We start from the raw sequence: 15,358 nt of genomic DNA on the forward strand, positions 1-15,358 counted from the left end.
TTGAGAGTATGTTATTTAATTTCCATCGATTTGTGAATGTTCTTGTCCAGTGTGATCAGAGAAAACGCTTTGAATATTTTCAATCTTTTTCAATTTATAAAGGCCTGTTTTGTGCCCCAGCATATGGTCTCTCCTGGAGAATGTTCCATGAGCACTAGAGAAGAATGTATAACCTTGTGCTTTGGGGTGCAATGACCTATACATGTCAGTTAGGTCTAATTCATTTATCAAGTTGTTTAACTTCTCTGTTTCCTTCTTGATCTTCTGTCTGGTTGTCTGTCTATAGAGGAGAGTGGTGTATTGAGATCTCCTACTATTATTGTTGAAACATCTGTTGCTCCCTTCAGTTTTGTCACTGTCTGCCTCATGTACTTTGGAGCTCCTTGACTGGGACCATAAACATTTATAATTTGTTATATCTTCTTGGTGGATCGATTCTTTAATTAGTATATAGTGTCAGTGTATGGTGTCTTTCTTTGTCTACCAGAGATCGTTATTGCTTCATGTAGTTTTGATCTATTGTCTAGTGTCCTTTTCCTTTTAACCTGTTGAACTTTCTTGTAGGGCTAGTCTCTCAGCTTTTGTTTATCTGGGAATGTTCATAATCTCCCTCATTTCTTATACCTTTATAGAAGTTTTGTCACATATAGTTTTTTTTTTTTATAGTTTTGTAATATATAGAATTCTTGGATGGCAGTTTTTTACTTTCAATACTTTAAATATGTCATCCTATTGACATTTTCCCTCCATGATTTCTGATGGGAAATCAGTGCTTAATATTAATGACGCTCTCTTGTATATGACATATTGCTTCTGTCTTGCAGCTTTCAGAATCCTTTATCTTTGACATTTGACAGTTTGATTATAATAAGCAACTGTCTGGATCTACTTGAGTTTATCCTTTTTGGAGTTCATTAGTTCTTAGATGTATATATTCATTAAACTTGGGAAGTTTTCAGCCATTATTTCTTTGAATGTTCTCCTTTCTTCTCCTGGGACTTCACAACACATATATTGGTATACTTGGTGTGGTCCCATGGATTCCTCCGGCTTTGTTCACTTTTCTTCATTCATCTTTCTGGTCCTCAGATTGGATGATTTCAATTGTTCACTGATTCTTCTGCCAGTTTGAACCTGTTGGTGAGCCCTCTAGGGAATTTTAGATTTCTGTTTCTTTTCATAATTTCCTTCTATTGATATTTTCTTTGTGTTCATCCATTGTTTTCCTGACTTCCTTTAGTTCTTCGTCCATGCTTTCCTTAAGCTCTTTGAACATTTTAGGTCAAACTTTTAAAAGTCTTTGTGTGGTATGTCTCTGGTCTTGTCCTCTTTAATAACTTCTGAGGGTTTTATCTTCTCATTTGACTAGGCCATTGCTTCCTGTTTCTTTGCATGTTTTGTAACCTTTTGTTGAAACCTGGACATTTTGATATATAATGTGCTATCGCTGTAATTTAGGCTGAAACGTCTCTTCCTTAAGCTTGTATCCAGCTTGCATTATGACAGAAATTAGTGAAGGAAATTGAATGCCAGGAGTTAACAAAATAAAAAGGAGGAGGAGAAAAAGAAAAACACCTCTCCCAGTCTTTGTAGATTTATCTGCATAAGTGCTCTCCTTCAGGTCTTATCCATACAGTGGGTTTAGAGAATAGGGTCAAGGCCAACCATAGGGGCTTCCCTGATCCTTTCTTTGTAGGGGTCTTATCTTGGGCCTGTGTGTGTGACCCTTGTAATTCCCCTGTTCCCACGTTTCTGAATGTCTCCACTTCCCTAGGAAACAGTTTTCTCATGATCCTGGGCAGTGCACTTTGTCCTATAGCCTAGAGTCCCTTACCCCAAGCACCTACTGACTGCTCTCTTACAACTTTCTATAGGAGAGCACTGTAAACTGCCTTACTCAAGCAGATAAAGGTTGGGTGGGAAGTCCCTCAGGTAGCAGCAGACAGACTGGCTGAGACATACATGCTCCCAGTATGTGCTTAAGGGCTACTCTCTTGCCTCTGGAACTGTGACCAGGGATCCACACTAGTAACCTGGGCTGGCCTCACACTGAGCTAGTGCTGAGTAAAGGAGGGGTCATCGAGGGTGCCATGGGAGCCTATGACTTTTAAGTAGCCTTTTTTCCTGATTCACTGCTTGCCCTGTTATTGCAGTCCTTTAGCTGTCTTCTGGTGCTTTATGAAAGATGCTTCTGCCAGTTTTTGCTGGTTGTTCAAAGCTTCTGTAGGAGCACGGAGTGCCTCACGTGACATGGTGATCCCTTTTGATCAATTCAGCCAGTGTTTACTGAACATTTACTATGCTTCAGGCACTGTTTTATATATTTAGGATACAGCAGTGAACAAAACAGACAAGATTCCTGCCCTGAAGGGGCTTGCTTTCTAGAGGGGAGATAAGACATTAGACAAGGAAATGGATAAATGACCAAAATTACAGAGCATGAAATTACATGCCAGGATGGACAGAGAACATCGGGAAAGAGAATAATAGCCTAGGGCAGGACTGCATTTAATGGCATGGCCAGCATATGTACTCCCTAGACAGTGAACAGTGAAGATGAGACCTGCAGGATAAGAGGGGAAAGAGATATAGTAAAAAGCATGCAAAAAGATGGCTATGATCTTTTCTGAGTATCTTTCTACTTATACCTTGCCCAGCTTTTCCAAATCTGTTTAACGTCTCTTACTATATGCACTCTTCTGTAACTTGATTGTATGACTCAGCATTGTTCTGAGATTGACTCTGCTGATAATATAGCTCTCAGTCTTTCAAAGTATATAGTTCAATGAGTTTTGTCAAATGGTGCCTTTTTGCAGTCAATTCTTTCCCTTCATCCTTGACCCAGACAACCATTAACAATTATTAATGTATTTCTGTCACTATAGATTAGTTTGCATTTTCTAAAATTTCATATAAATGGAGTCATAGACTGCTATTCTTTCTTTGGCCTAGCTTTTTTCACTCTGTTAATTATTTTGTTATCATACATGTTGTTGCATATGTCAGGAGTTTGACCCTTTTGATTGCTGAGTAATACTCTATCCTATGGCTATACTACAATTTGTTTATCCATTCACCAGTTGATGGACATTTGTTTTGTTTCCATTTTTTGGCTATTATGTTTTAAGTTACCATGCATGCTTGCAGGTAAAAACCTTTATGTAGACAAATGTTTCATTTCTCTTGGGCAAATATTTTTAAGACTACACTTGCTGCATCATATGATGTGCATGTTTACCTTTTTAGGAAACTACCAAGCTGTTTTGCAAAGTGTTTTATACCATTTTACATTCTTATCAACAATATATGAGAATTCCTTCACAACTTCTCATTTTCAGCTATACTCAGTATGGTGGATCTTTTTAATTTTAGATAATTCTAGAGGATTGAAATCTTATCTCATGATTTTAATTTGCATTTCTCTGATGACTAATGATGTTGAGCATGTTTTCATGTGTTTATTGGCCATTTTTATTTGGTGAAGTATTGGTGCAAGTCTTGTGCAATCTTAAAAAAATGAGCTGTTTATACCTTTTTGTGTTAATGGGAGTTATTTATATTTTTTAGATATAAGTCTTTTGTCAGGTATATGTATTATGAATATTTTCTCCCAGTCTCTGGCTTGCCTTTTTAATTTCTTAACAATAGCTTTTTTCTTTTTTAACTTTTTAAATTGTATGATATAACATATATATAAAGCAAAGAAAGAAAAAAGCAGTAGTTTTCAAAGCACTCTACAACAAGTAGCTACAGGACAGATCCCAGCGTTTGTCATAGGCTACCATATCGACCATATTGTCGTCTCAGATTTTTACTTCTAGCTGCTCCAAAACACTGGAGGGCTAGAAAATAAATATATTTTTTTTATTATCACAATTGACTTTTTTTTCTTTTTTGTGAAAAACAACATATATACAAAGAAGCAATAAATTTCAAAGCACTATGCAACAGTTAGATGAGAACAGCTTAACAATGACTTTTGAAAAGAAAAGAGTTTTAATTTTTGACACAGTTCAATTTCTCAATGTTTCCTTTTTCTTTTTTCACATGGTAATCTTTGACTTTTAAAAAAAATTTTATTTATACAATGTACAAGCACTACATTCTTAACATACAAACATTCCATACATGGTGTAAAATCCGTGGCTTAGAATATCATCACATAGTTGTATATTCATCACCTTGATTATTTTTTTAGAACATGCATCACCCCAGAAAAAGGCATAAGAAGAAAAAAGAAAAAAACTCATATATATCATGCCCCTCACCCCTCCCTCTCATTGACCACTAGTCACTAGTATTTCCATCTATCCAATATATATATTTATTTTAATTTTAACATTTGTTCCCCTATTATTTATTTATTTTTAATCAATATGTTTTACTCATCTGCCCATACAGTAGATAAAAGGAGCATCAGACACAAGGTTTTCATAATCACACAGTCACATTGTGAAAGCTATATCATTATACAATCATCTTCAAGAAACATGACTACTGGAACACAGTTCGACAGTTTCAGGTACTTCCCGCTAGCCTCTCTAATACACCTTAAACTAAAAAGGGGATATCTATATAATGTGTAAGAATAACCTCCAGGATAACCTCTCGACTGTTTGAAATCTCTCAGCCAGATACTTTATTTTGTCTCATTTCTCTCTTACCCCTGTTGCTTCCTGTTGAAACGGAGCTCGAAGGATATTAAGGAATGATGAGAAAGAAAGAAAAGAAGAAGGAGAGAAAGAAAGACACAGACGGGCTCAGGGGGTCTGAAGCTTGAGTTTACTTCAGACAGACTTCAGACAATTTTATTCTTAACCAGATCCTGGTTATATACCACAGGATGTCAAGAGGCATACATGCATTTCCTGAGGGAGCAAAGTTCTTATCTTTCACTGTTCTTCATACTTAACATAACCATTTGGGGTAAACATTCTCTTCCTCCTAGACTGCTCTGCATAACAATCTCCACAGTATACTGCCGCCATCCTGAGGCCAGCTGCTTCCAACAAATTCTGCTGGTCTTGTTTTAACCCTTGGCTCCTACATACCCCTTTCGGTTGAGAAGGTTTTCTTAATCCCTTGATGCTGAGTCCCAGCTCATTGTAGGATTTCTGTCCACGTTGCCAGGGAGGTTTACACCCCAAGGAGTCATGTCTCATGTAGAGAGGGGAAGGCAGTGAGTTTGCTTGCTGTGTTGGCTGAGAGAGAGATAGGCCACATCTGAGCAACAAAAGAGGTTCTCTGGGATGACTCTTAGACCTAATTTTAAGTAGGCTTAGTCTACCCCTTGTGGGGATAAGTTTCATGTGAACAATCCCCAAGATTGAGGCCTTTGCCTATTGATTTGGTTGTCCCCACTGTTTGCGAGAATATCAGGAGTTTTCCAAATGGGGAAGTTGAATTCTTGCCATTCACCCAAAGGGACTTTGCAAATACTTTTTTACTTTTTTAAATACCGAAAAACACCAAACAAACGCAAACATTCCTATTTTGATCACTCTGTTCTACATATATAATCAGTAATTCACAATATCATCACATAGTTGCATATTTATCATCATGATCATTTCTTGGAACATTTGTATCTATTCAGAAAAAGAAATAAAACAAAAACAGAAAAAAAATTTATACATACCTTACCCCTCCCTCTCATTGATCACTAGCATTTTTAAAAATTTATTTATTAATTAAAAATTAAGAAACCAAATAAAACATCAACATATATAATCAGTAATTCACAATATCATCACTTAGTTGCATATTCATCATTTCTTAGAACATTTGCATTAATTCAGAAAAAGAAATAAAAAAACAATAGAAAATAAATAAAATGAACACAGGAAAAGGAAAAAAAAAAAGATTATACCTACCATACACCTTACCCCTTGCTTTCATTGATCACTAGCATTTCAAACTAAATTTATTTTAACATTTGTTCCCCCTATTATTTATTTTTATTCCATATGTTCTACTCCATTGTTGACAAGGAACATAAAAGTAGCATCAGACACAAGGTTTTCACAGTCACACAGTCACATTGTGACAGTTATATCATTATTCAATCATCATCAAGAACATGGTTACTGTAACACAGCTCTTCATTTTCAGGCAGTTCCCTCCAGACTCTCCATTACATCTTGAATAACAAGGTGATATCTACTTAATGCATAAGAATAACCTCCAGGATAACCTCTCGACTCTGTTTGGAATCTCTCAGCCATTGACACTTTGTCTCATTTCACTCTTCCCCCTTTTGGTCAAGAAGGTTTTCTCAATCCCTTGATGCTAAGTCTCAGCTCATTCTAGGGTTTTTCTCAATCCCTTGATGCTGAGTCTCAGCTCATTCCAGGATCTCTGTCCCACATTGCCAGGAAGGTCCAACACCCCTGGGAGTCATGTCCCACGTAGAGAGGGGGAGGGTGGTGAGACTGCTGTCATGTTGGCTGGAGAGAGAGGCCACATCTGAGCAACAAAAGAGGCTCTCTTGGGGGTGACTCTTAGGCCTAAATTTTAAGTAGACTTGACCTATCCTTTATGGGATTAAGTTTCATATGAACAAATCCCAAGACTGGGGGCTCAGCCTATAGCTTTAGTTGTCCACACTGCTTGTGAGAATATCAAGAATTCAACTTGGGGAAGTTGAATTTCTCCCCACTCTCACCATTCCCCGAAGGGGGCTTGCAAATACTTTTCCAGTCACTGATCAAATCACTCTGGGATTCATCAGGACATCACTCTGGACAAACCAACAAAATCTCATGTCCTACCTGAGATTCCAAGTACTTAGGACATTCAATCAAACTGTCTACATGAGTTATATTAGGAAATGCTCTAGTCAAAATATAAATTTTGTAACAAACATTTTTTGCTTTAGTCTCACACTAAGGTGACATTTTAAAGTATTAATTATCATCTGTTTTCAGCACCCTGCAATAATGACATTCCTTTGTTCTTCTTCATGCAAAAACATTTTTAAAATTTGTACATTGTACATTTCATTATTATTATACACTCTAGGCATTCCTAGATTCTACCATCTCAATCTTTAACATCTATCTTTCTTTCTGATTTCATTTATGTCCCCAGCCCTCCTCCCTCTATCATTCTCACATGCAGCTTCATTCAGTGTTTTAACATAATTACATTACAGTTAGGTAGTATTGTGCTGTCCATTTCTGAGTTTTTGTATCCAGTCCTGTTGCACAGTCTGTATCCCTTCAGCTCCAATTACCCAATATCTTACCCTATTTCTATCTCCTGATGGTCTCTGTTGCCTACGACATATTCCAAGTTTATTCACTAATGTCAGTTCATATCAGTGAGACCATACAGTATTTGTCCTTTAGTTTTTGGCTAGTCTCACTCAGCATAATGTTCTCAAGGTCCATCCATGTTGTTACATACTTCAAAAGTTTATTCTGTCTTAAAGCTGCATAATATTCCATCGTATGTATATACCACAGTCTGTTTAGCCACTCTTCTGTTGATGGACATTTTGGCTGTTTCCATCTCTTTGCAATTGTAAATAATGCTGCTATAAACATTGGTGTGCAAATGTCCGTTTGTGTCTTTACCCTTAAGTCCTCTGAGTAGATACCTAGCAATGGTATTGCCGGGTCATCTGGCAATTCTATATTCAGCTTTTTGAGGAACCACCAAACTGCCTTCCACAGTGGTTGCACCATTTGACATTCCCACCAACAGTGAATAAGTGGGCCTCTTTCTCCACATCCTCTCCAGCACTTGTCATTTTCTGTTTTGTTGATAATGGCCATTCTGGTGGGTGTGAGATGATACCTCATTGTGGTTTTGATTTGCATTTCTCTAATGACCAGGGACGTTGAGCATCTCTTCATGTGTCTTTTGGCATTTGTATTTCCTCTTCTGGTAGGTGTCTGTTCAAGTCTTTTCCCCATTTTGTAATTGGATTGGCTGTCTTGTTGTTGAGTTGAACAATCTCTTTATAAATTCTGGATACTAGACCTTTATCTGATATGTCATTTCCAAATATTGTCTCCCATTGTGTAGGCTGTCTTTTTACTTTCTTGATGAAGTTCTTTGATGCTCAAAAGTGTTTAATTTTGAGGAGGTCCCATTTATTTTCTTTCTTCAGTGCTCTTGCTTTGTGTGTAAGGTCTATAAAACCGCCTCCAATTATAAGATTTATAAGATATTTCCCTACATTTTCCTCTAACTGTTTTACGATCTTAGACCTAATGTTTAGATCTTTGATCCATTTTGAGTTAACTTTTGTATAGGGTATGAGATACGGGTCCTCTTTCATTCTTTTGCATATGGATATCCAGTTCTCTAGGCACTATTTATTGAAGAGACTGTTGTGTCCCAGGTGAGTTGGCTTGACTGCCTTATCAAAGATCAAATGTCCATAGATGAGAGGGTCTGTATCTGAACACTTTATTCAATTCCATTGGTCAATATATCTATCTTTATGCCAGTACCATGCTGTTTTGACCACTGTGGCTTCATAATATGCCTTAAAGTTAGGCAGCATGAGATCTCCAGCTTCATTTTTTGTCCTCGAGATATTTGGGGCACCCTGCCCTTCCAAATAAATTTGCTTATTGGTTTTTCTATTTCTGAAAAGTAAGTTGTTGGGATTTTGATTGGTATTGTGTTGAATCTGTAAATCAATTTAGGTAGAATTGACATCTTAACTATATTTAGTCTTCCAGTCCATGAACACGGTATGCCCTTCCATCTATTTAGGTCTTCTGTGATTTCTTTTAGCAGTTTCTTGTAGTTTTGTTTGTGTAGGTCTTTGTCTCTTTAGTTAAATTTATTCTTAAGTATTTTATCCTTTTAGTTGCAATTGTAAATGGAATTCGTTTCTTGATTCCCCCCTCAGCTTGTTCAATATACTGTAGTGTATAGAAACACTACAGATGTTTGAATGTTGATCTTGTAACCTGCCACTTTGCTGTACTCGTTTATTAGCTCTAGTAGTTTTGCTGTGGATTTTTCAGGGTTTTCGACATATAGTATCATATCATCTGCAAACAGTGATAGTTTTACTTCTTCCTTTCCAATTTTGATGCCTTGTATTTCTTTTTCTTGTCTAATTACTCTGGCTAGAACTTCCAACACAATGTTGAATGACAGTGGTGATAGTGGACATCCTTGTCTTGTTCCTGATCTTAGGGGGAAAGTTTTCAATTTTTCCCCATTGAGGATGATATTAGCTGTGGGTTTTTCATATATTCCCTCTATCATTTTAAGGAAGTTCCCTTGTATTCCTATGCTTTGAAGTGTTTTCAACAGGAAAAGAATGTTGAATTTTGTCAGATGCCTTTTCTGCATCAATTAAGATGATCATGTGATTTTTCTGTTTGATTTGTTGATATGGTGTATTGCATTAATTGATTTTGTTATGTTGAACCATCCTTGCATACCTGGGAGTGGTCATGATGTATAATTCTTTTAATGTGTTGCTGGATTCGATTTGCTAGAATTTTGTTGAGGATTTTTGCATCTATATTCATTAGAGAGATTGGTCTGTAGTTTTCTTTTTTTGTAATATCTTTGCCTGGTTTTGGTATGATGGTGATGTTGGCTTCATAGAATCAATTAGGTAGCTTTCCCTCCTCTTCAATTTTTTTGAAGAGTTTGAGCAGGATTGGTACTAATTCTTTCTGGAATGTTTGGTAGAATTCACATGTGAAGCCATCTGGTCCTGGACTTTTCTTTTTGGGAAGCTTTTTAATGACTGATTCAATTTATTTACTAGTGATTGGTTTGTTGAGGTCATCTATTGCTTCTCGAATCAAAGTTGGTTGTTCATGCCTTTCCAGGAAGTTGTCCATTTCATCTGCATTGTTATATTTATTAGCATAAATTTGTTCATAGTGTCCTGTTATTACCACCTTTATTTCCATGGGGTCAGTGGTTATTTCTCCTCTTCCATTTCTGATCTTATTTTTTTGCATCCTCTCTCTTCTGTTTTTTGTCAATCTTGCTAAGGGCCCATCAATCTTACTGATTTTCTCATAGAACCAACTTCTGGTTTTATTGATTTTCTCAATTGTTTTCATGTTCTCAATTTCATTTATTTCTGCTCTAATCTTTGTTATTTCTTTCCTTTTGTTTTCTTTATGGTTAGTTTGCTGTTCTTTCTCCAGTTCTTCCAAGTGGACAGTTAATTCTTGAATTTTTGCCCTTTCTTCTTTTTTGATATAAGCATTTAGGGCAATAAATTTCCCTCTTAGCACTGCCTTTGCTGCATCCCATAAGTTTTGATATGTTGTGTTTTCATTTTCATTTGCCTCAAGATATTAACTGATTTCTCTTGTAATTTCTTCCTTGACCCACTGGTTGTTTAAGAGTATGTTGTTGAGCCTCCACATATTTGTGAATTTTCTGGTTCTCTGCCTATTATTGATTTCCAACTTCATTCCTTTATGATCTGAGAAAGTGTTTTGTATGACTTCAATCTTTTTAAATTTGTTGAGACTTGCTTTGTGACCCAGCATATGGTCTATCTTTGAGAATGATCCATGAGCACTTGAGAAAAAGGTGTATCCTGCTGTTGTGGGGTGTAATATCCTATAAATGTCTGTTAAGTCTAGCTCATTTATTGTAATATTCAAATTCTCTGTTTCTTTGTTGATCCTCTGTCTAGATGTTCTGTCCATTGATGAAAGTGGGGAATTGAAGTCTCCAACTATTATGGTAGATGTGTCTGTTTCCCTTTTCAGTGTTTGCAGTATTTGTCTCATGTATTTTGGGGCATTCTGGTTTTGTGCATAAGTATTTATGATTGTTATGTCTTCATGTTGAATTGTTCTTCCTCATGCAAAAATATTTTTTAATTTGTACATTTAGTCACTATCATTGTACACTCCAGGCATTCCTAGATTATACCATCTCAGTCTTTATTGTCTATCTTTCTTTTTGATTTCATTTGTGTGCCCAGCCCTCCTCCCTCTATCATTCTCATATTCAGCTTCATTCAGTGTACCAACATTATTGTGCTACAATTAGGAATTGTATCCATTTCTGAATTTTTACAATCAGTCCTGTTATACCATCTGTATCCCTTCAGCTCCAATTACCCAATATCTACCGTATTTCTATCTCCTGATGGCTTCTGTTGTTAACTGAAATTCTCCAAGTTCATTCCTTAATGTTAGTTCATGTCAGTGTGACCATACAGTATTTTTTTTTTATTGTTCACTGGTTTATTTTTCCAAATGAGCAATAGGCTATTTACAAATAAGCAAATCTCCAATGACGTATATTAAAATGGTAATCCTATCATTGTTTGAAATCTAAATGAAAAAAAATTCATTAAGGCACATTTGATCTGTGAGTTTAAAACAAATTTTCTCATGTAGTAACAGATTCATTTTACCTTTGTTCCCCCCCCAACACCTCAGCACCAAAATTGTCAAAGAACACTTAATATTTAGTAAAACAGTAAGGAATGTAAAAACTAAGGAAGGGAATGTTTTTAAAAAGAAATCTTTGGAGATCAGTGTACTGCAAGGAAAACACACTAAACAGTGAGTGCACACTCCTTGATAGACATAAATACTAATAGCTAACAGGTACTCCAGAAATAGCAGAGCTCAGAACAATGGATATTAAATAAATTAAAGGTACTTCAGATACAAAGAAAAAAACAAAACAGTAATTAAAGAATGAAATAACCATCTCCATCAACATAACAGACAAAAAAGGTTGAAGTGAACAAAACCAGGTACAAGTTTTTCCCCAATGTTTTTTCATCAGGGTGTTTTTTGTTTTTTCTTTAAGATTTGCATACATTAGATTTATTACAATAATTATTCTTTGCCATTCTAAATATTAATATTTTGCCCTTTAAAGAGAAGGGCCAGGAAGAGAGATAATGACAAATCCTTTTTGAAATTTACTACCAGGTCCATTTAAGCCAAGTCAGTGACAGCTCGTCTGTACAACAAGAAGAGCTGCCAGCTTTCTGCCTTCCTCCCTCCCCTTGCTTTAATACCTACAGGACCACAGGAAGCACATTTAGCACAGTTTGGGGAAAACGATCGATCAACTTTGGAAAGCTCTCTTAAGGTGACAATATAATTACGATCACATTCTTTGTTTTACAACTGAAACACAAAATGGCTTTTTTTTAAATAAAAATTGTTGTAAAAAAGACAAAAGGTAGAATCTGTGCAATGGTGACAGTCACAACGGAACACTTGCCAGAGTGACAGTGTTCTGTTATGGTAATACTTTGCAGGTGCATCCGTGTTTTCTGCCATAGGACTGTAGGAAAGGACCATACAGTATTTGTCCTTTTGTTTCTGGCTACTCTCACTCAGCATAATGTCCCTAAGTTCCATCCATGTTGTTATTTGCTTCATGACTTTATTCTGTCTTACAGCTGCATAATATTCCATTATATGTATATACCACAGCTTGCTTAGCCACTCGTTTGTTGATGGACATTTTGGCTGATTCCATCTCTTGGCAATTGTAAATAATACTGCTGTAAACATTGGTGTGCAAATGTCCATTTGTCTCCTTGCCCTCATGTCCTCTGAATAGATACCTAGCAATGGTATTGCCAGATCATGTGGCAATTCTATACTTAGCTTCCTGAGGAACTGCCAAAGTGCCTTCCACAGTGGTTGTACCATTTTAGATTCCCAACAGCAGTTGATAAGTGTGCCTCTTTGTCCACATCCTCTCCAGTACTTGCCATTTTCTGTTTTATTGATAATGGCCATTCTGGTGGGTGTGAGATGATATCTCATTGTGGTTTTGATTTGCATTTCCCTAATAGCCAGGGAAGTTGAGCATCTTTTCATGTGCCTTTTGGCCATTTGTGTTTCCTCTTCTGTGAAGTGTCTGTTCAAGTCTTTTTCCCATTTTGTAATTGAGTTGTCTGTCTTTTTGTTGTCGAGTTGAACAATCTCTTATATATTCTGGGTACTAGACCTTGAGCTGATGTATCGTTTCCAAATATTGTCTCCCATTGTATAGGCTGTCTTTTTACTTACTTTCTTTTTTTTTAACAAAAAAATTTATTACCAAAATACAATATTAAAGTCAATACATGACAAACTCCTGTAAAGCAAAATAAATTATTCTAACATTGTACAGTATTTCCAAAGGTAGTTAAAGAAGTGCTGTAGACCTTGCTTCACTGTTCGTTCTGAACAGATAAACTGTTCTACCATGAAAACAATCCTAGAGTTTTAGGCTTTAAGGCATGCAGCTCAATGTGCAGGATAATTTTACAAAATTCAAATCACCCTAATTTAATAAGATACAGTGTCAGAATTAACTATAGTCTTTTCATGTCAGTGTTCCAGAAGTTTTTATACTTTGGCTACAGAAGCAAAGCCATAGTGTTACACAATACTTATTTCTTAGAAATACAAGTATTCATGTCCATGAATATCAAACTCAAATATCTATTAAATATATTTTATAGAATGTTACTTAGTGCACCTTGCAGTACAGTAAAAAAAAAAAAGATTAAATAAGTGTCTGTGAAAACTAAAAATACAGTAAGTCTCAATAGAGAAGCCTGCTTGTCCTTGCCAAGCCAAATACATTGTGGGAAGATACAGATACAATGTAAACATGGGTGCCCACCACTTGCTTTGTGAGAAAAGACAGAAAATAAAACCACAAAGCCACAAAGCCAGGGACACCTACTTCCAATAGAGTGAAAGATCTAGAGCAAAGGCTTCATTCAATGTTACTACATTACACTGGCTGGTCACAGAACTTAAAGTCTACAGATCAAATGGAATGTAGGTATGGTACTGTTGGAACACTGGAACACATCATATTCCAGATTATCAGAAAAAGGAAAAAAAATGATACCTCCCTGAAGAGTATTATTTATAAATGATCATAATACATCATCTTCCCCTCCCCCAACCTCCAATCTTTGCCTTATCAAGTAAGTTTTAAAAACCATTTCCACTATCAAATCTCAAATTGTGTTCAGAGAAGAAAACAAACCAGGAGCTTTGTATAACAAAAGGTCTAGTACAAAGGGGATTCCTACTGATTATTTTAGTACTTCTCTATTTGCAATTCGAATTGCATATTTAATCCTCATTATTACTTTTAGAGATATTCAGTTGTTCTTGGTAGAGACAGGTAATTTAAGGCTTGCCACAAAACAATAATGGGAAGGTGCACAATACCCTTGGTAAAGGTTAGTCCTACAGGCCAGGAGAAAGCTTTCAAGGACATTCTAGGCCAGAATCAGGTGAAAAGTTTAAAGGCTTTGAACTTCTTGGTTAAACTTTCCCTGCTACAGAAACTTTAAAATCCATGATTTCAGACTGAAAATGTAAGTAACAATCAATAGAATGGGTTTGGAAATGAAGAAAGGTAATTTAAAAACTCACATTGAAAAATTAAAAATTCACATAAAAATTTTAGGGAAGTTTTTTGGTTATCAGTATTTTCTAAATGATTACATAAAATTAAAGACAAAGAGAATGTTACAAAACAAAAGTTCTTCTACTGTTATTAATTTCCAGAATAACAGATTTATACAGAGAAATACTGAGTCTTAGTTACCAGCAATGAGAAAACTGACCTATAATATGAGTGGCAATAATATAAGTGATAATAATGAAACCATTTAAGACACTTTATTTGAATTTGAAATTAAATATGTTTCAATTCTTAAAATAGGAAAAAAATATAAATCTACATACAGTAAATTGGGGGATATAATTTATATACATAAATTCATTTTATCTTTTTTAAAACTACATATCAGAAATGGATTAATTTTCATAAATAAATTAAAACTACCTAAATTACTAAGCTGCAAAGTTAAAATCATTTGTTTGTTCAAATGTTATCACCAAAATGATATTTTAAAAAATGTCAGATCATGTTTCAGGGTGCCTGGCCCCACTTAAATAGTTGGTAACACTAACCTAAAATTTTAATTCATTCAATTCATACCTCGACTTGGGGAGCAGATTCTTTCTTACTATCTACAGAGTAGCCCACTTTAAAAAAAACAACAACTCTTTGTGCTGTTCTAAATTTATCAGTGTCACAGCCTTTGGACTTGTTGGCAGCACTTACTGTAACAAAACAATGCATAAGTAACCAGAATTATAAAAACCCAAACCAAACACTCTATGTTCTCTTCATACTTTGAAATACATTTAATACAAAATGTGTAATTAATGAAGAATTTACAATCTGATGGCAGCTTTTAATGTAAAAGCACTTTTAGTTGGTTTTCCGCATGTTCTATCTCACGCTAACAAAATGGAATTTCCTAGACAGGAGAAATCCTGTAGACTTTCCAAATGCTGTGTGTTTGTCACTAAAATTTCCATAAGCAACATGAATTTTTATTATATTTTAGTCA

At 35.6% G+C, this 15,358-nt stretch overlaps 1 protein-coding gene across 4 annotated transcripts in view; it reads left to right on the forward strand.

The window, feature by feature from the left end:
* The window catches only part of USP20 (ubiquitin specific peptidase 20), a 129,878-nt gene that overhangs the window by 30,874 nt on the left and 83,646 nt on the right, over positions 1 to 15,358 (forward strand). The gene's annotated exons all lie outside the window — the stretch shown is intronic.

This window comes from Tamandua tetradactyla, chromosome 2, assembly GCF_023851605.1.
Source record: "Tamandua tetradactyla isolate mTamTet1 chromosome 2, mTamTet1.pri, whole genome shotgun sequence".
Taxonomy (NCBI): Eukaryota; Metazoa; Chordata; class Mammalia; order Pilosa; family Myrmecophagidae; genus Tamandua; species Tamandua tetradactyla.